We start from the raw sequence: 22637 nt of genomic DNA, 5'->3' as shown, positions 1-22637 counted from the left end.
GAACTACAAGTGCCAGTACTGTACAATGCCTAGCTGTTGATCCATTTATAATATATAGTAGTATGTACTCTGCCCATCAGTACCCGCTGCTGGAGGGCAGGGCAGGCTTATCCTTGGCACAGTCCATGCAGTGACAGAACACATTGTGCAGCTACATTTAAAGTGGAAGGAACCGTTATTATATACAGTCACTGGAGGCTGTGCTTTTGGTAGTTTACAGGACACAGGATTTTCTGTGTTCAGGGGTTAGGATATACATAAAAGGGGTCGATCTATTAAAACCTGAATTGTTCATGCCGCCCTTAATTTGTCCTCTCAATAACTGTGGCGCATGTCGGGCCGCCTGTGTGCCAGAACTAAAATCTACTCCCTGGCCCGCCTCCTCCCGCCCCACCCAAATTTTGGGAAAAGTGGCGAAGGTGTTGCAAAAAGATAAAAAGTCACATATTTTATAGCAAACCGGGACTTGTGCCAATATTTGGGACTTTTCCATGCCAGTTCTGGTGTAGAAGCTTGATACAGCTCCCCCTAAATTCCTTCCTGGGCATGGGCTAGGAAAGTTACCCAAGGAGTAATCTAGGCGGAAGCACAAATGTAATCTCTTAATATTTCCCTTGACATAAATTCTCTGCCAATATCCAAGAATTCAATGTCGCTTCCAAATGACTGCACCAAAGAGGAAGGCAATGCTGTCTTGGCTTCATAAGGGTAATACATTAGGAGAGGAGTATGGTAAAGGCCTTTCCTCTTTTCCTGTTTTTAATAATCTTTTTTCACATTAATAGGGAAACTGCCATTTTAGATTTTGGCCACCAGGGTCATTATAGCCAAATATAAACCTTCTTTTAATAGTACCACCAAGTGACGAAAGTATGCAAATAGAAATGTATCCCATTATATGTATACGATTGTGTGTTGTAATTTATTTGAGAAATTTTACATTTATTTCAAAGTTACTTTGATCAGAAAGGGTATTTTTTTAAACTGAATATTTACAGTTTTTTGGGGGAATTTTTGCCTGGTTTTCTTTTTCACTTTGGCAGTAGTATGCCATTATGCTTTTGAAAATAAATTATACAATACTGTCCTTCTGTAGCAGCCAGCACAAATGATAAGACCTCAGGTAGGTAACCAATTGTCAGTTTATTGCTGCTGTGAGGAGAAGTTATCTGTAAGCTAATCTTCATTATAATATCAGGTGTAGGATTTCGGATAACAATATATAGCTCTTATTGTTCTCTTGATAGGCCTAGATAAAGATGTCCACAGAAGAGCATAGCATTGATTAGGGGAGTGTGTGATGCTCAAATTGAGTAACTCACTCCCCATCTCTCTCTGAATGCATTTATGGTCCAGCTCAAAAAGTTAGGCAAGACTGTCTGCCATGCCAAAAGTCCAAACAAAGAGGAAGTCAAAGAGCCAAGATAGGTTGTAGAATACATACAGTGACTTCACAAAATAATATCCAGAAAACTATTCAAGGTCGGGATGGGCAGCACAGGATCAGTACAGACATCAGGCAGAGGTCAGGTCAGGCAGTGAAAAGTCAAATCCAGGAAACAGGCAGAAGTCGGTACATGAACAGACAAATGTATAATAGCACACTGTGAGGAATATGGATTATTATTTACTGTAAGCCATGTTCCCACACCAACCTGTAAAGAATATGGATTATTATTTACTGTCAGCCATGTTCCCACACCAGCCAGATAGCAGAGGTAGTGAACTCCACAGGGGGGCCCTGCTTCAAAACCTAACCAAATAGCAGAGAACTTCTAGCAGGCCACCTTTGTTTACAAATTCTCACCTCCGTTCAGATAGCATGGATCCTGCAGGAAAACTTCCCTGAAGGGGGTCTAGGCCATTTCCCAGTTCAATCAAATTATCAGACATATTGGAGCCGGCGATTCGTAAGGAATTATGAATCGCCTGTCCATCGCAGACTTAAACCAGATACATATTTGTGTCCCTGTGGCCACGATGAACAGGCCCGTGGCCATAGTTTGGGATGCCAGGGAGGGGAGATATATACATATCTCCCCACAGAAACCAAATAACGGTACCATGTTTGGACTCTACTGGTAGCCAGAACCCAGGCGGATCCATTGGTCCCAGAACCACCTCCATGTGACATTCTGATCTGGAGCCATGAGCCCTAATCGGTTTTGTGACTCATTTGCTGCCAGCCCTAGAAGAGGGGGAGTGGACTCCTCCTAGAGGCTGGGAGGGGAGAGGGGGCCTTCTACAGGTCAAAAGGCTTGTGCCAGCAAGTGGGCGTGTCTTTTCTTCTGAAGGGGGGTCACGCTGCATACGTGTTTGGAAGGGACCTGGAAACGGCTGACATCACTGTCTCCCATGTGACTACAGCCAAGCCTTACAGAAACACATTATCCATCACCACCCAAAGGACTCATCCATCTGGAAAACTGACTTTTGTTGTGCTTAACCCTGTTGTACCATGCCATCTGTATTTACCACTCAGACCACTGTATATATTTTTTGTGTATATTGTGTTATGTCTAGTGAGCACTTAAGCCAATTAAGTATATAATTTAATCTTGTGCTGTTCTGGTATCTCGATCACAAATCCCCACGTCCGTGTTTCGGCCTAGTTATGTGCTACTGCTGGATGGTTTCTCACCCTATATAATCCCGTTAGCAGACCGGGCTTATATCAAACGAGAAGCTGGTGGCAGTCTTCCTGGGCTGAGAAAGCGCTGTTTCACTGGGGCAGTAAAAAGGCTCCCTCAGCTTGTTGCCTCTCTGTGCCCGTGTGGACAGGACAGGAGGAGACTGTGAACACTTTACCAAGCTGACCTTACCTGCTCCTCAGGGAAGGCGTAACATCACGCCTTGGTAACCAGTGACTATACCGTATCTCGCTAGCTCTACGTATTTGACGTCCGATGTCAGTCGAGGTACGGTATTCGTCACACACACTTTTGCAGACTACAGCCTATTGTTTAAGTACCCCAAGGTGGCCAGCCATTGGCTGGTAAAGATATGTTCGTGGCCTTTTAACAGTTGGAGGGAGCAAATGTGTGCCCTACAGGCAGGGCAAGGGAGGCATGGCCTGATAACTGAGCCACCAGAAAAGATGGGAGAGAGGGAGGGGAGAGCTGGGCACTGGAATGCAGAAGCTGGTGAGTTGAGCAGTGGAGGCCACAGGTCCACACTGTGACAACATGAACTTCATCATCTTCTAGCAATGTCAGGTAGGGGGCATCTGACAGTTGCTCTAAGACAAGACAGGCACATTTAGCACTTATAGATTCTCAATGCAAAAAAACAATAATTTCACCACTTTTTTTTACATTTTTATTGTTACTTCCATTATCTGGGGTTTCTAACCTCTTAAATTGGGGGACAAATGTTGCAAAATGTTGAAAAAACATGGCTATCTACATACCTTATGGAGGCACATCACAGCTACAGACTTCTGCTGTTCATGTATAAAATGTCATCGCTATTCTTTGAAACAAGATGCAGCAGGGGACCCTGGTACCAAAGGTGCGGGAACATCGATTAAAAGGGTTTTCTGAGAGTTGATGGGCTACCCTCAGGATAGGTCATTGGTATCTAATCGGTGGGGTTCCGATACCCGGCAATGCCACCAATCACCCAGCTCTGCCTCCTGTGAGCGCTGTGGCATGCTCACAGCTCACCAAGCACAGCACCGTACATGGTATAGTAGCTGTGCTTGGTATTGCAGCCTAGGTCCATTCACTTGAATGGGACTGGTCTGTGCCAAGGCCATGTGACCAATGAACGTGACGTGTCCGGCCTAGAAAGTGGCTGAAGTGCTTCCGAAGTGACGCGGCTTCTTCAAATAGTTGATTGCACAGGTGCCGTGAGTCGGAGCCCCACCAATCAGATATTATTGAACTATCATAAGGACAGGTCATCAGTGTCTTTCTCCTGGAAAACTCCTTTAAATGAAATGGTAGATTTATTACAAATGTATTGTTTTTTGTATTTTGCAGGGTTTAAATAATCATAATAATCTTCACTTATATAACAGTAACAAATTCCACAGCATTTAACAACCACAGACAACTCCTTTCAGAATGGTGCCACAGCAGAGATTGCCATGGATCGTGCTCCTAGCACCGCCAACAAGCTGCTTGACACCCTAGGACAGCTCAAGTCTGCCAGAAAGGGTGCTGCTCATACAGACCAGCTCTTCCTGTCTGGCTAAGGGCTTGTTCACACGACCATATGGCTTTTTCAGTGTGTTTCATGTGTTCCGTTTTTTTGCGGACCTATTGACTTTAATGGAGCCACGGAACATGATTTGCGAGCAATAATAGGACATGTTCTATCTTTGAACGGAACGGAAAAACAGAAATACGGAAGCAAAATGCATACGGAGTACATTCCTGTTTTTTGGCGGAACCATTGAAATGAATGAATGAGTGAAAATACGGTCCATATACAGAACTCAAAAAACGGCCTGTATACGGAACGCAAAAAAACGTTTGTGTGAACGAGCCCTAATGGAGAGGGATTCCAAGTGGGAGCCCCCCTTTTATGATGTCCATATGCCATAATAGGGCATATGGACAAGTGTTGTCCTCATGAAACCATCCCTTTAACCCCTAGTTGACAGTGGGCATACATGTATGGTGGATGTCAGGTCTTTAAAAACGGCATCTGCTCAGGAGCTAAGCAGCACAGCGATAGCCCTTATTATGGACTTATGACCCCTTCGATGCGATGGTCAGTTATGACAGGCCATCTGAGCACTTAATTACCAGCAGCTCTGTGCTCCTAGGGGGAGAGTTATCAAAACTGGTGTAAAGGAAAACTGGCTTAGTTGCCAATAGCAATCAATCAGATTCTATCTTTCATTTTTCAGTGCTTCTTTAGTCTGCAATGGTAAATCATTGCAGTATTTGGGAGAAGTGATGAGATGATCATATGTTAAAATCCCTTATGGGAACTAAAAATAAGTGTAAAGAAAAGTAAAAAAAAAAGGTTTTTAAAAATATATATAAAAAAAATATAAAAGATATAAAAATTTCAATCGTCCCCTTTCTCCATTTTACAAATGAAAGTAAACAATAAAAATAATAATCATTAATATCACCACGTTGAAAATGCAATTACTTTTAAAACATTAAAATATTTATCCCAATGGCGTAATGGAAAAAAATCAAAATAGCCCATTTACCGTTTTCTCATCTTCCAAAAATCCTGAATTAAAAAGTGATAAAAAATTCATACATACCCCAAAATGGTATCAATAAAAAATACTGACCACCCCTGTTAAAATGAGCCCTCATAGTTCCATAGACATAAAAATAAAAAAGTTATGGATGTCCGAAAATGGCGATGCAAAGAAATGATTTAGGTGGAGATTTATCAAACTAGTGAAAAGCATAACTGGCTTAGTTGCCCATAGCAACCAATCAGATTCAACCTTTCGTTTTTCACAGCTCCTTTGGAAAATGAAAGCAACCAATCTGCTATGGGCAACTAAGCCAGTTCTACTCTACACCAGTTTGATAAATCTCCACCTTATTGTTTTTTTTATTTAAGTATTGAAACACAAGAAAAACTATTAAAAAAATTGATATCCCTGTAATTATACTGACTGGGAGAATGAAGATAATGCACCATTCCTACCACATAGGAATGCTATAAAAATGAAACCCATAACACAATGGTGGGATTGTGTTTTTTTTTCCAGATTCCACTACATTTAGAATTTTTTTCCAGCTTTCATCTACATCATATGAAAAAGTAAATGGTGCCATTTGCAAGTACAACTTGTCCCACAAAAAAACAAGCCCTCACACGTCTTATATGAATGGAAAAATAAAAAAGTTATGGCTCTCGGAAGGCAGGGAGTAAAAAACAAAGATGGAAATTGCTGTGTCAGGAAGGGGTTAAGGGGCGCACTCTATGTCAGTATTATAGGAGTATAAGAATGCCCCTGATTGACAGTTAAGCTCATTTTAGGGACAATTAACCATTGTCAAAAATACTTCTATACTGATTATTTGTTGTTTTTCAAGTGTAGCGTGACCTAATGCGAGCTATGTATCTGGCCATATAACAATGTGAGCAGAGCTCCAACATTAGCCATGCTCCCCATTCATGCTGTATATCTTTTATATGATCTTCAGTACTATTTTCTTGAGTAACAACGTGGCATTGTTTTTTGAAACATTTTATGGGTTCTGTGGTTTGACATCAATAAGGTAGAAGCAGCAAAACAAATGAATTGCTCACATTCTCTAATTTTATGTGAATTGATCAAATTTGTCCCAGCTACTACTTATATAGATCTTAGTCTCTACCTGTTTGAGATGTGCACTTGACATATACAATAATTTTTTCTTTCTTTGCAGGATTCCACTGTATTGAACGGCATAGCTGACAGCGCTTTTCAGTGTAGTTAAACGTTTTTTCCAGTACATAGATAGTGATGACCCATCCTCGGGATAAGATATCAACATCAGATCAGTGGTGGGCCTGTCACCCCCACCAGTTATCTGATTGAGGCAACTATACAGTGGATGGAACCAGTGGACTGTGTAGTGGCCGCACAGGGGTACTGCAGCTTAACTTCTGTTCACATGACAGTGGTTTGGTTCTGCATTTTTTGCGGCTCGGGTGCGGACCTATTCACTTCAATGGGGCCGCAAAAGATCTGTATAGCACTCCATGTGCTATCCGCATCCGTTGCTCCGTTCCGTGGCCCCTCAAAAATGATAAGTCATGTCCTATTCTTGTCCGTTTTTTCTCAGCAGCAAATGCAGCTAGTCAGCACATAGAGTAAATACTTACTGCTCTGCAGGACAGGAAATGGCGGGAGCACTCCATGTGCTACTTACTGCCTACTGACTCCATGCAATACTGTATTAGGACTCAGGCAGTGCCCGTATTGTGGCCCGCAAACAGTGGGTCTACAATATACGGGCACCGGCTGTTTGTGCACCGCATCACGGATGCGGACCCATTCACTTGACTGGGTCTGCAATCCGGAAGGTGTGGTGTGGAACGGAGTCATGGAAGCACTACAGAGTTTTCTTTCCATGCAGTACTTTTTTGCAGCGCGTCGGATGCAGATCGCGGACCCCATTCAAGTGAACTGGTCCGCATCTGCAGACAGCAGACACACGTTCAGTGCCCGTGCCGCTATTTGCAGCCCACAGCAGGGGCTGAGGCCTTATGGACGTGCTTCAGGGCAAATCTACCTCCATACTACAACATCTGATGGCGTGTGCCACAATTCCTGTTTTCTCAGGTTCTCTGAGGGCTTTGAATGAGAAATTTCTCATTGCGTTGCTGTTTCTGTGTAGAGCTCCTATAGACTACAAGTAGCGGCGAAGGAATGCCTCTCAAACGATTAACAACTATTGCACCTATATGCGGACTGTGGTGGAGGTGCAATGTAGGTCTCCATTCTGTGGTCTAGCAGGGACCTGATACAACTGAAAATGCTCTTCTAATTCGCAGGCAAATAGTAGCAGCTATACTGATTGTCTTGTTCATTAGAGACATTCTTTCCAAGTGAACTGTTACAGAAGTGCGACACTGGGGGAAAATATTTGCTAAATAAGTAAACGTGCCTGTGCCTAGGACAATGGGCCCTGGATTCTGTATTGTCAGCTTCCCACTCTGCCGTTCTGATGTTAAATGCCAACTGCCAAGCTAAAACTCATTGGCAGAATAAGCATGTTTAGTCAAAGCCACATTTGTAAACGGGTTCTTTGAGCTTTTTAGGAAATTAGTCCTTTCTTCTGTGCTGTGGAAGAATTATAGTTTAGTTAGTATGTAGTCATACCCCTCCGTTGCACCACTGATACCGCCATCTGTGAAGTTGCATTTACTATTATGCAGCTCAACAGAAAGACTGGGGTACACATCTGGTCGGGACCCCAGTGGAAGAGCCTGCTACCTGTGTGAGCGCAGCAGAGACAGCATCAGATTAGATTATTTATATTAGATTGCGATATTTATTAAAGGGGTCATCCAGATGAAATGATACTCTGAGATTGGTCCTCCATATAAAGACTAACCGCTGCATGGGGTGAATCTGGCATGAGAGATGGGCTTTGTGATGGTCCTGCTATAAAAATGTTTTAATCCCACTCAAGATGACCCACAGTAATCATCAGTCCATTGCTGGTATACTCATACTGATGTGACCTTCACAAAACACTGACAAGCATTTTACAGAGACACTGCCTCTGGATATGGACACTACAGATGTGATAATGATAAAGTCAATAACACGTGGCTGGTGGGGTAATTGATATAGTACACACAACTGCGCTCCACCACATGTGTATACTTGCTGTAGGTTGGAACTTGGTGGGCTTTCAATTATTCCAGTTCTATCCCTCCTAGAGTTAGACACTAACAAATTTCCCCATGCTGTGTGGCATCACAAGGTCAAGGAGGCCATAACTCTTATGCACTTCAGATGAAGGAACTCCAAACATGTAGGACGCTATTTGGCCTTTTCAGCCTTTCATACTTAATATCACACAGCTCAGGGAAGTTCAATAGTAGGAGAGACAACCGCCGGCCAGGGCACCCTCCCTTGGATTACTTGAACTGACTGGTTGATGGATTCAAACAACATAAAGAAACACAGAGCCTATTAGCAGCAAATAGGACTACTTCAGAGTGGGGAGAAGTGGAATAATGGAAGCCCACCAAGGTCCAACCTTCAGCAAGTGCTAGCAGGTAATGGAGCGTAGTTGCCTGTGCACATTTGTAGTATTCATATCCAGAGGTGGGGTCTCCGGAAAATGCTTGTTGGTTTTTTGGGAAGGGCCCAGCAGGGCAAGTGCTGGTTACTGGTTTGATTTGTATTTCCAGGATTTGGTAGGTCCTCTCCATTATAGTTACAACTAAACTGGTGTCCTAGACTCAGAAGTGAAAGCACTAGAGTGAGTGTCTAAACATTTAAAGAGTATATTTAAAATGCCCTCAGTTTCAGCCCTGCAAACTCTGAAGGAAAGCAGGACTGTTTTAACTCCTACCTGTTCTTGGTCACCAGCCTGCTGGAACCACTCATGGGCCTTGAAGGTTTTGTATGAAAGAATGGCACATCACTGCCTAACCCCATGGATTGGCTGCAGCAGTCTTGTAACAAGAACAGGCCCCCTTACTTCTGGTCTGTCACAGACTGCAAGGAGGCATGGTGTTGGAATGGAGGGTGTTTTGATAGTTGTGTTTTTTTAACCCCTTAGTGACCGGTCTGTTTTATGTTTTAAATGACCAAGGAATAACTTACTGATTATTTTTTCTTAACTCTGGGAGGGGAATAGAAAAAAAACAACAATACTGCCTTCGAGATTTGCGTTATAAATTTTGTAGCATTAATTTTTTGTCATAAATAACGTGATCACTTTATTCTCTGGGTTAGTCTGATGATAATGGTTTTTTGATCGGTTTTGATTCCGTTTTTTTGTGGCAAATAAGCAAAATGCAAGAATTCTGGCATTTTCTCTTTTGTGGCATTCACCATACAGGATAAATTACATGATAATTGTGTAGTGTTGCTCATTATTGATGTGGCAATACACAGTGGCGTACCTAGGGTGTTTGCCACCCAGGGCATGTCCTTTCTATGGCACCCCCCAATACTTTAAAATTAAATTAAGAATTGTGCCCCCTGACAGTAGTATTGCCCTCATTGTATAACTATCACAGTAGTTTTGTACAGATGTGTGTCCCATAACAGTAGTTATGCCCTCATTATGCCCCCCTCACGGTAGTTATGCCCTCATTATGCCCCTCTTACAGTAGTTATGCCCTCTCTGTGCCCCTTTCACAGTTGTAATAATCCCCATTGTGTCCCCTTCACAGTAATAATCCCCATTGTGTCCCCTTCACAGTAATAATCCCCATTGTGTCCCCTTCACAGTAATAATGCCCTCTGGCTCTGTGCCCCCTCCATAGCAGAAATGCCCATTGTGCCCCCACCCCCCACCTGTTTGAAGAGAGGGCAGCGCTCATATGAGAGCTGCTTTCTCTGTTCTGTTCACCTGCTCGCTGTAGCATTTGCAGTGATGAGCGCTACAGAACATACAGGATCATACAGCCCCACATATGTACCTCTTACATCCAGTGACTTCTCTTCTCTGATGTAGATATTCTCTTTTCTCCTCTTTTCCTGTTAGACCAGACCACCATGGTGACTTCTTTCAGCCGCGCATCGTCTATGCAGAGTTTAACAAACAGACATCTTACTTTCCTACTTTTCCATCCTCCTCCTCACCTTATCAACACCCCATACTGCCACCCCCAATACTGTGTATACTGTGCTTCCCAATACTGTCCTGCAGAAACAGTCCCCCTGAAAATACTGGTACCAAAATAAAGGGTACAACCCTTTATTTTGTGCTCTAGTACAAAAAAAATTCCTCCTTCCTTTCAGATCAGACCCCCATATAAAACCCTAAATGAGATCTCCCCCATCTCAGACCAAACCCCCTTTAGACGTCTATGTCAGACCCCATATAAGACCCCAGTTTTAAACCTCAGATCAGACCCCATTAGACCTCCATGTAAGACCCCGACCCAATATCAGACCTCAGATAAGACCCCCATATAAGACCCCCATTAGACCTCCATACCCCCATATCAGACCTCCAGACCCACATATCAGACCTCAGACCAGACCCCCATATCAGACCTCGAGACCCCATTAGACCTCCAGACCCCCTTTAGACCTGCAGACCCCATTAGACCACTCCAGACCCCCAGTCAGACCTCCAGACCCCCCCAGTCAGACCTCCTGTCCCACACAGTCACTCCACTCCAGACCCCCATATCCAACCCCATTAGACCTCCAGACCCCCAGTCAGACCTCTAGACCCCCCAGTCGGACCTCCAATCCCCCCAGTCAGACCTCCAGACCCCCATTAGACCACTCCAGACCCCCAGTCAGACCTCCAGACCCCCCCAGTCAGACCTCCTGTCCCACACAGTCACTCCACTCCAGACCCCCATTAGACCTCCAGATATCAGACCTCAGATCAGACTGTAAAATAATACTTACCTCTCCTGCCGCCACTCTCCCTGTCCTGGCTGTCTTCTCTTCTCAGGGCCAGCGCTGCAGTCACCTGACCTCCTGCAGCGTCAGGTCAGAGTGCGCTCTGTATGTCCTGACGCTGAAGGCAGCCAGGACACAGCAGCGCGGGACCTGAGAAGAGCAGGCAGGAGGAGGGTTAAGTACTGTACAGCACTCACAGCGCTTCTCTCCTCCCCCTCCTGCAGACTAGTGAGCGCATCCATTATGGAAGCGCTCACTAGTATTCCCTTTATAAGATGCACTGCATCTTATAAAGAGAAAAGCAATGAGTGCTTCCATCTGTATTGATGGGAGTGCTCATTGCTTCTGGCACCCCCCTGAGAGCCGGCACCCAGCATTTATTAGTCCCACAAGGGGACTATAATAGGCAATGTTTTGATCCCTTTTAAATTACACTGCACTGTTTGTGCAATGCAATGTATTTTACTGTCAGTGCCAGGGGCGTAACTATCAGGGAAGCAGGGGAAGCAGTTGCTTCGGGGCCCTGAGCTTAGAAGGGGCCCGGGAGCAGTAGCAGGGGTGTCAGCAGGGCAGGGTTGCATGTACTATGATGTAAACTTCTGGCCTCACAGGCAGCAGGCAGCGTATAGTGGAGGGCCGCACTGACGATAACAGCAGCTCTTGTCAGCAGCTGCTACCTTAAAAAAATCTCCCTGGAGCTTCCTTAAGAACTCCCCCCCCCTTTTGCTCCTCTTCACTTACGGTCATATTACGGCAGGGCAGTAGTGCTCTTTGCTCTGCTGTCAGCGTCGGGACACAGTGAGGGGGCTGCACTGCTCTCTGAGGAGGAGACACCCAGCCATGTGCTCGGGGGGTTAGAAACTCTTCTGGATCCTCCACAGCCTGACAAATCCATCTAGCCTGCCTAAAAGGCAAGTGTATGTGAAAGGTGTGTGTGTGATCATCTATCTCCTATCTATTATACTGTATATATATATAACAGAACCTAGTTTTCTCACCAGTGGAGGCATTTGGTGGAAATTTCAATGCATATGTGAAATGAGAAATAGGCCTAAGACTATATACTGAATGTCTGTGTGTATTTATACATTCAGCCCCATACTGAGGAGGCATAGGGGAAATACACTGCCCAGTGGATGCTATTCCTGTACTTGCTTGAAATTGGTTATGCTATTTTATTCTGTGTATTCAAGCAAGAGTTCACATCTCCATTTCATTTTCGGTTCTTCTGATCCGTCAGAAGAACAGAAAAAAGGATCCTGTAAACAAATGGATCCTGTTGCATCCGTTATGCACATTTGGCATCCGTTTGAGCCATTTCTACCTGAGATCCGTTTTTTAGACAGAAAGAAAACTCCTGTACGCAGTACTTTTTTCTGTCTGATAGAACAGATCTCAGAAATGGCTCAAACGGATGCCAAATGTGCATAACGGATGCAACAGGATCCATTTGACACATCAGAAGAACGGAAATGTAAACTCTCCCTATTTATATTTGTTTTGAGTACTTTTTTTTTGCATTTTTCTTGTAATTATGGTAACAGACCTTTTTATTGGCATTGTATAGTGTGTATAGCTGTAATATTGTGAAAGGCAGGAGCGTACCTATAGTGGAGACAGGGGACGCAGCTACTGCGGGGCCTGAACTCAAAAGGGGCCCACCTAAGATGAGGACTAAATTGTAAAAGGACCCCCACAATAGTATTATATACAGTGACATGATATGCAGTATATGTGTGGGAAACGGACAAAGTCACAGCCGGGCCTGGTCTGAGTGAATGTTTTTGACTAGCTGCAGGACTGGGGCTTGCATGGGGGGGGGGTTTGAAGAAGTTGCCCGTGAGGGGGGGGGCCCCCATTCAATAATTTGGTGTGGGGCCCAGTCAGTTCTAGTTACGCCACTGGTCAGTGCTATACTGACATTCATTAGCAGACTGCGCCAGAGAGGCGTGGCCTTCTGGGATATGCTGAAGGAAGGCCTTCACTAGGCCCCGGCCTGCGTGCACAGACATCGGCATTACACAATATCATTTGTGGGGTGCGGATGGGAGACAGAAAGAGTCCGCTCCCTCTGTATCTGCTTACATGCAGTGGGTGCTATTGCCCGCGGCATCTAATAGGTTAAACAGCCCGGATCAACATTTCTGTCAGTCTGGACTGTAAGAGCAGGAGCCCAGCTCTCATGCCAGAGTCAAACCCCCATGCAGTGGTTAGTTATTATATAGAGGACCAGCCTAAGGCCCTTTAGTGACCTCCGTGAAAAAAGCATATGGGTGGTCACTAAGGGTTAACACAGTCCTGCCTTCCTCCGAAGTTTCATTGATACAAGACAATCCCTTTAGTAAACTAAACATCCAGGTCCATTACCAAACCTGAAAACCAAGATTTAAAAGGCAAATGCAGTTCACATTCTGTTTAAAAAAGGATTGTCACCACCCATTTTGGGAAAGATTTCTACAGTATATGTCTCATGAAATAAAAATTGTTTCTCAGAACTCTTTGTGCCTGCCTCTGTTATTCCTCCTAGAAATATATGAATAACTTGACAACAGGTTACCAGGTCGGGGTATATCCATCCATATTCTGACACTGACCAATCAATGCTGGCAGTAGCAAACCGTAGGGACACATCCCGTTCACAAGAAGGATGGTAATACTCACTTGTCAATTTATATTGGAGAATACAAGTATTCTTTACCAAAAAATTGGTGACAGATCATCTTTAGAGACACTCTGTTTTGAGATATATAAGCTAGGAGTAAATGTACAGTGTATACGCATTGAAGTGCTGATTCAGGTTTCTTTATATCTTCCCATACAAGCATTAAAAATATTCTCAGCTGCTCCTTAGCATCAGAGTACTGATCAACACATTGTTGAAAGCAGTGCCAGACCTTACCACTAAAACTGGTCTAGACAAAGGGAGAGATTTAGCAATACTGGTGCAAAGGAAAACGGCCTTAGTTGCCCATAGCAACCAATCAGATTCATCCTTCCATTTTCCAAAGGAGCTCTGAAAAATGAAAGGTGGAATCTGATTGGTTGCTATGGGTAACTAAACCAGGTTTCCTTTGCACCCGTTTTGATAAATTTCCCCAAAAACTGTAGAGGTGTTGCCTGGAGCAACCAGACTGTAGCATTCATTTGTCCTGGCATGTTACAGTATTTGTTCCCTTCAGCAAGAGGTTCTGGGTTCATATCGAACAACATCCACAGTTTGTAGGTTTTCCCCATATTTGCCCAGCACTCTAACACCTTCCACCCTCCAAAAACATACAGCAGACTATGAAATTGGCCCTAGGGAACTTAGATTATGAACCCCATAAGGACATGGACTGATGTAACTAGTGGCAATCTCTATACAGGGCTGCAGAATATGCGGGCACTATATAACCAACTGTATAAAATGTGCCTTCCTAAGGCCTCATACACACGGACATACACAGCAGGTCCGCAATATGCGGGCACCGGATGTGTGCTCCCCGCATCACTTGAATGGGTCCGCAATCCGGAGCTGCGGTGCGGAATGGAGGCATGGAACCCCACGGAAGCACTACGGAGTGCTTCCGTGATGTTTCTGTCTGTGCCTCCGCATCGCAAAAAAATAGAACATGTTCTGGTGCGGAAAGACCACGGACCCATTCAAGTTAAATGGGTCTCGATCGGTCCCGGCCGCCGCACGGATGTTGCCCGTGTATTGGGGACCGCAAACTGTGGTCCCCAATGCACGGAACGCCCGCACAATGGCCATGTGCATGAGGCCTGAGTCCGAGTTCACACTTCACTTATTTGGTCAGTGATTTCCATCAGTGATTCTGAGACAAAACCAGGTGCGGGTCTACACACAGAACAGGAGCAGATCTTTCCTTTATACCTTATGTGTGTGGAGGTTCCAGTCCTGGTTTTGGCTCACAATCACTGATGGAACTCATTGACCAAATAAGTGAAGTGTGAACTATGCCTAAGGCCTCATGCACACGCCTGTATGTATTTTGCGGTCCACAAAAAACGGATCCGCAAAAAATTCGGATGACGTCCTTGTGCATTCCGTATTTTGTGGAACAGAACAGCCGGTCCTTTAATAGAACAGTACTATCCTTGTCCGTAATGCAAACAATAATATGTTCTATTGTTTTGCTGAACGGAAATACGGACATATGGAAACAGAATGCACACTGAGTAACTTTTTAGCAGACCCATTGAAATGAATGGTTTCGTATACAGTCTGGAACGGACACGGAAAGGAAATACGTTTGTGTGCATGAGGCCTAAGGGCTCATTGAGTGTTGCCACAATTCTAATGTGTAGAACTAAGGCTACTTTCACACCAGCGTTTTCATTTTCCAGTATTGAGATCCGTCATAGGGTCTCAATACCGGAAAAAAAAACCACCTCCATTGTGTCAATGGGGACAAAACGTCACTGAACAGAATGGAGTGCTCCAAAATGCGTTTCGTTCTCATACCAGAGAGCAAACCGCAGCATCTGTCCTGGGATGTGGAGCAGAATGCAAGTCAATGGGGACGGATCTGTTTTCTCTGACACAATAGAAAATGGATCTGTCCCCATTGACTTTCAGTGGAGTTCATGACGGATCCGTCTTGGCTATGTTAAAGATAATACAAGCGGATCCGTTTATAACAGATGCAGATTGTTGTATTGAAAGTAGCCTAAGAGAAGTTTACAGGAATTCCCTGCAGAAGAGGAGCACCGTGTTTACAACTAGGCAGAGCTGCGCTTGCTTCTGCTGTAGAAAAGAAGAGAACCATGAACCTCTCATTGATTCTAACCAATGACGAAAGCCTATTCCATTCTACCTCTTCCATCTGGTGAATATGCAATATAGTCAGTGGAATTATCATTTCACAGGGAAGGAACACATTGGAAATCCATAAATATGAAATGGTTCAATTAAAAAACTGATGCCGTGACTCAGGTTTTCCATAAAACTAAATAGTGTTCTTCCAAATAGAGAAATTGCTCACAGCTACGTGGCACTAAGATCCTTAGCGTGAGGAATGATTGTGCTTCCAGGCCGTTCTTTTGGCAAACATTGTCTTACTCTTCTCTTTATGTGTTTCTTTGTGTATTATGAATTTTATTATAAATATTACACATTTTTAAACAGGCAGGTTCAATATAAAGATAGCACATTGATCTAGAACTTCATGTTCATGCTATAATAATTCAGAATATTTATACTTTTATAAAAATGTATCTAGTAAAAACTAAAAATGAGTTATCCCATTACACGTGTATTTTTCTGTCGGTGTTCATACCATGGCTTTATGTTACATTGTAACAGGTTGTAATTCCGAAAACTCTCAGTTGACAATGTTGACTGGGAAGTTTAGATTAGATTAGGACACTTTTTTTTAAAATAAAAATAGCTTTATAGATAAATTATTATGCACATAGTGAACGTTAATCTGAAACCTATTGCATTAAACAGCGGCAGCAAATTTTAAATTGACATTTAAGGCTCCATTCACACGTCCACAATTCTGTTCCGCATTTTGCAAAACGGAATTGCGAACCCATTCATTTCTATGGGGCCACACTATGTGCTGTCCGGATCCGGAAATGCGGATCATCGCTTCCGGGTCCACAATTCCGTTCCCGAAAAAATTATAGAACATGTCCTATCCTTGTCTGCAATTGCGGACAAGATTAGGCATTTTCTATTAAGTGCCGGCGCAAAATGCGGAATTCACATTGCCGGTGTCCATGTTTTGTGGATCTGCAAAACACATATGGATGTGTGAATGGACCCTAACACAAGAAGCCCTATTGAAAAAAATCAAATTAAAAGTTTGCTGTAAGTAACATAGTTTATGAGGCTACAAAAAAAAACATACATCCGTCCAGTTCAGCCTGTTATCCTAAAAACTGTGTATAAAAAGGAGTTGTCCGAATATTTTTAATACTGGTTACCTAGTCTCAGGATAGGTCATCAATAGCTGATCGGTAGCGGACTGACTCCCAGCACCACCGCCTCGTTTCTCAGGGTGCCTCTTCCTAGGTCAGTGATATTACGTCACATGGGCTAGGTGCAGCTCAGCCCCATTCAAGGCCAGTGCATGAACAGCCGCTGCTCTAGCATCAGAAGCTGAGCCTTTGCGCTTGAGCGGCTACTTAGACCCGTGGCAGAGGCGCAATATTGTTAGGGCGAGATGTCTGACCCTTTCAATAAAGCGGCAGGGACATGTCGCCGCTGAGGTCAGTCATGGGCTGCAGAGGCGCAGATGACCCTGTCTATACAGGAAGGTTACATGTCTTAACTGGAAGTACAATGAAGACAGCCTAGGACCCACAGAGACAGAACCAAGTGGCAGATAAGTACAGTTCCTTCACAGACAGCATTGGGTGGGGTGGAATTTAAGAAAATAAAGAAATTCTGGACAGCCCCTTTAAGGTAAAAATCATTTTGTCACCATATTGCAGTATGAAGTTGCCCTGCTTGCCTAGATAGCCATTGCTAGCATTTTTCTACTCATTCACACACATTTGCCAGCTTCTAGAGAATTTTTCTTGTGTGCTAGTAGAAGCTCTTTCATATACAACAGACTGTAATTCAACCATAGTTTTCCATTACCATGAGTCAGTTTCCATTTTTTTCACTAATCACTTACACCTACTTGTTCCAATTTTCTGCAGTGCCTCATTTATGAGTCGAGTTTTCCCAAACAGTTGTTAGGCAGCTGCAGGCAAATGTACTGGATTTTGTTAGTTGGAACTTGAATCCGTAGGAAAGAAACCATCCCCCAAAATCGTTCAATGTGTTTATGAAAATGTAGTAATGAAAAACAGTTTTGTTAAAAAATGCTTTGCAGTAAAATAAAGCTAACAATGCCGCTTTTTGACTTCATACACAAAATGAAAATATGAAAGGCATAGGGAAATGTATAAATGCATAATGTATTTAAAAGCTTATACTGTCAATAATTTGGCTGAAATACCAAAGCACATGTACAAGTTACTCGAAAAACTGCTGTTAGGCACCCCATGTTCAAGGCTTAGCCCAGAAAATGCTTCTGATTTATATGCGGAATGCGTCCTTCGACTTCTTTGGGCCTAAGAAATCCTGCAGAATTCTGACCAAAATACTGCTGTGTGAGAGTGGCCTCTTAGGTCAGTGATTTGCATGAGCATTCATAAGCTATAACCAGAGAGGGGAACAACATATGGAGGAGGTACATATCTTTTTCTCTGTACGTTCCACACTTGGTTTTGGCTTATCAATACTGACCAGAAGGCAGAATTTTGAGGTAGGAGTAGGATTTGGCTGGAAATGCAAAAATTATAAAAAATCTTTCCATTATACATTTTTTTTTAGTTTATAGCCTCTTTCACATGGTCAGTATTTTGCATCAGAATTTATAAGCCAAAATCAGGAGTGGAGCCTACAGTGAAATAGTGCAGCATATTGGAAAGACATACACCTCCTCTGTGTTTTGGATCCACTTCTGGTTTTGGTTTATAAATACTAATGAAAAACACTGTGCAAAATGCTGACCATGTGAAACATGCCTTAACCCTGCTTTCACACCTGAGCGTTTCTCAAACGCGCGTTTTATGCGTGTTTTTGTCGCGCGTTTTTATGCGCGTTTTTTGTAATAGTAAACGCGCGTTTGACGCGCGTTTGTGTCATTGACTGCAGTGTCCTATGGCCACAAACGCGCGTCAAAACGCCCCAAAGAAGCTCAAGTACTTGATTATGCGTCGGGCGTTTTACAGCGCGATCGTACGCGCTGTAAAACGCCCAGGTGAGAACCATTCCCATAGGGAAGCATTGGTTTTCATGTGTTGAGCGTTTTACAGCGCGTTTGAACGCGCTGTAAAACGCTCAGGTGTGAACTTAGGGTAAAGGGGTTGTCTCACTGCAGTAAGTGGCATTTATTATGTAGAGAAAGTTAATACAAGGCACTTACTAATGTATTGTGATTGTCCATATTGCTTCCTTTACTGTCTGGATTCATTTTTCCATTACATTTCCATTTTATACAAAAATGAATCCAGCCAGCAAAGGAAGCAATATGGATAATAATAATACATTAGTAAGTGCCTTGTATTAACTTTCTCTACGTGATAAATGCCACTTACTGAAGTAAGACAACCCCTTTAACAGAGCAGTGAAGTGGTGCTTTACCTTTGGAGCTGCTTTTACTGGTGTACATCTGTTACCCAAATGCTTTCTTTTTGCAATGCAAAATGATTTGGATAAGACAGGAGAACAATCATGATAAAATCTAATTTCTTTCTCAAATACATAAATGGGGTTGAACAGAGAAGCTGATGTTATGTAATAGTAACTGTAGGGAAGTTGTTTTCCCCATAGCTGTTAAGTTCTTCGCTATTAGCCAAGCTTCTGCCATTTTTATGCAGTTTTTGAAGCCAACACCAGAAGTGTATTCAAAAAAGGGGAAGAGGAATCTTTCCTGTATACTTTCCGAGTCTTTTCAAAACATTCTTGACATGGGCAGCAAACTGAGGAAGGGAGTGGTGGTGGCCAAGATGGTGGTGGTAATACTCAAAGTTCAGAGTGGCTTCCGACTGATGGTAGATGGATTCCCCTGATAGTGAATAGTTTGGCTGGATGCAAGGTAGATGCAGGGCTGGATGATGAAATCAATAATCAGACCCACTGATGGCAATAGCTAAAATTTTTCTTTACTGGTTTGATGATAGGAGTAGTAGTACATATGGCAGTAAAAGACACAGTTCCAAAGTAGATCACAGTAAAATCTCCCAATAGTGGTGTATGGGTAGCAACAATGATTGTAGTTGTAGTACTCTTTTTCTAAATATCTGTAAAGAATAAATCAAGGCAACTGGACGTACTGTAGATTTCTTGAAAACGTTTCACTCGTTCTTCCAACGAGCTTTCTCAATTCTGAATTTAGAATTGAGAAAGCTCGTTGGAAGAACAAGTGAAACGTTTTCAAGAAATCTACAGTACGTCCAGTTGCCTTGATTTATTCTTTACAGATATATACCATGACCTGGATAAATGAGAACCTTCACAGACATCTTTTTCTAAAGACACTATCTATTCTCTCCAACATAACCACGGGCATCCAATTTAAAGGGGTTCTGCACTTTCATTTAACTGATGATCTATCCTCTGGATAGATCATCAGCTTCTGATCGGCCGGGGTCCGACACCCGGGACCCCCATCGATCAGCTGTTTGAGAAGGCAGCGGCGCTCCAGCAGCGCCGCGGCCTTCTCACTGTTTACCGCCGGGCCGCCGGCCCACTGACATCACGACTTGTATCAACTAGAGTGGGCGCGGCTAAGCTCTGTTCACTTGAATGGAGCTTAGCCGCGCCCACTCTAGTTGATACAAGTCGTGATGTCAGTGGGCGGGCGGCCCGGCGGTAAACAGTGAGAAGGTCGCGGCGCTGCTGGAGCGCCGCTGCCTTCTCAAACAGCTGATCGGCGGGGGTCCCGGGTGTCGGACCCCCGCCGATCAGAAGCTGATGATCTATCCAGAGGATAGATCATCAGTTAAATGAAAGTGCAGAACCCCTTTAATTCCTATTGACTACTTCTACAGTTCCCAGACTGAGGGGTGCAGAATTCAGACACAGTATGCTAATCCATCTCAAAATGTGTTAGATGCTGGAGGCAATAATCCTTTCCACAGCGGTAACATCTCATGCCATAAACAAGTGAATACCTTACTGATGTTATCTTGCATGGCCTGGTTGGTTCTGGACCTTCTAAGATGTCTGGCCTCTTTCATTCAAGGCTACTGTGATGGTAATGTTGCTCCTTTGGCAGCTGTAGTCTCAGAGACAGAGGTTCACTGGATTTGGGCCTGGTCTGCAGGAACTCTCTCACACATGTCCTTCCTGTAGATCTGATTAGACTAGACTCCTTCATTAGCCAAGGGGTGGACTAAGTCAATCACCTTGTTGACTTAAGCAGTCTGCCAATATTAACCCTATATTGCCCATACATGGCTATTATTATAACACAGTGCATAAAGAAGTAAATGCTTCAACAATAAATCACAGTTATTTTTTGGCAATAATTAACCCTTTGAAGTAGTCCTCTGGGGTACTGTAAAGCACCATTAAGAAAACAGATTGGTTAATATATACTTATTGTGCAATTGCTAGCATCCTTTGATAAAAATATAAAAAATATGAAACAAGTGACTAGAAATTAGCTAGTGGATTGGTGGATTAGTTGATGCTCCAATCAGCAAATGCCTTTTTAAATAGATTCTGAGGGCAGAATAAACTAGTGACAGAGACTCTGATTTAACGGTGGGTGACACCGCTGTTGAAGAGCTCAAGCAGGACACTAGTACTAGACTACGCTCAGTGTGTTGCACATACTCAGGAGTTATTATATTCCTTCTGATGCTGATTGACAGCTTTCTTTCTATACACAATATAAGAAGGAAACTGGCAATCAGCCAAAGAAGGGCAGGGGAAGCCATAGTTCATTAATATGAGGGCACCGGTGTTTAGGTCCCACTGGAGCTGCTGTAAAGGAATACTAAAATGACCAAAAAAATAATAATAAGTCACCCTGTGTTTAAATCAGAGGCTTTGTCACCAGTTTTATGCATCCCTAAGATAGGGCAACATAAAGCTGGGGACAAATTCACTTTAACTCCTTCCAGACAGTAATGGAGTTCCTGCATTCCCCATATATGTACAGAGCACTAATCAAATAAGCACAGAAGTTGTGCTCACTCGATCAGAACAGCTGATACCATCAGCCAGATTCTGCAAGCATTGTGGAAAACACTGATTCTGGAGGTTTAACCTCTTAGATGCGGCGGTCAGTGCTGATCTAAGCGCCGATGGTTGGTATGTCAACCGAAGGGCTTACAAAGGTCTCCGGGTCTAGCAGCTATGGATGCCTATGAGGCAAAGTTTCTGTAAATTTAGGATTTTTTTCAAAATAATAATAATAGGTAATATATTGACCCAGATTTACAACTAATGTGAAGTACAATGTATCATGAAAAAAAAAAAAAAAAAAAAACAATCTCAGAATCCTCTAGATAAGTAAAGGCATTCCAAAGTTATTACCACTTAAAATGATACATCACATTTGCAAAATTAGGCTCTGTCAGGAACGTGAAAACTGTCTCTGTCTGAAAGGGGTTAAGGAACAGAATTTGCTGTATGCTATTTAAATCAATGGAAGAAAACTAGGGATCCTTCATTGTCCTAAATAAGAAAAACGTCTTTCTGCAACATACATTTAGTAATCTGCAAATGGACAAGCTTTTAAATGTTCAGAATTTGCCTTATCTCTAAAAGGGAGCCTACACATATTGATTAGTCTTTTATTTCTGCAGGCCTAGCACGCCCCTGCTGTATTAAGGATCCATTTCAGTAAACCTCTTCCATCATTTCTCATTGTTGCTAAGAAAAATATTATTTATGAAAACATTGGAAGACTTTTCCCGCTGTGCTTGTCTACTGATAAACTTCTAATCTAGAGTAGAAAGGAGGAACATTCCAGAACAGCTTAAGGTGAAAGTGTTTCATCCCGTATGAAAGACGATTAGGAATGAATGTGGCACTTACAGATCATAGGCAATGTTTGAGAAACACAGTAAATTGTCTGTCCTAGAATAATAAACAACC

At 43.1% G+C, this 22637-nt stretch overlaps 1 protein-coding gene across 1 annotated transcript in view; it reads left to right on the top strand.

Annotated features, from left to right (window-relative positions):
- Nucleotides 1-22637, top strand: part of CAV1 (caveolin 1) — a 58894-nt gene that overhangs the window by 20906 nt on the left and 15351 nt on the right. The window lies entirely within an intron of this gene.

Source organism: Bufo gargarizans, chromosome 2, assembly GCF_014858855.1.
Source record: "Bufo gargarizans isolate SCDJY-AF-19 chromosome 2, ASM1485885v1, whole genome shotgun sequence".
NCBI classification, from domain to species: domain Eukaryota; kingdom Metazoa; phylum Chordata; class Amphibia; order Anura; family Bufonidae; genus Bufo; species Bufo gargarizans.
This window is presented reverse-complemented; position numbering and strand designations above follow the sequence as displayed.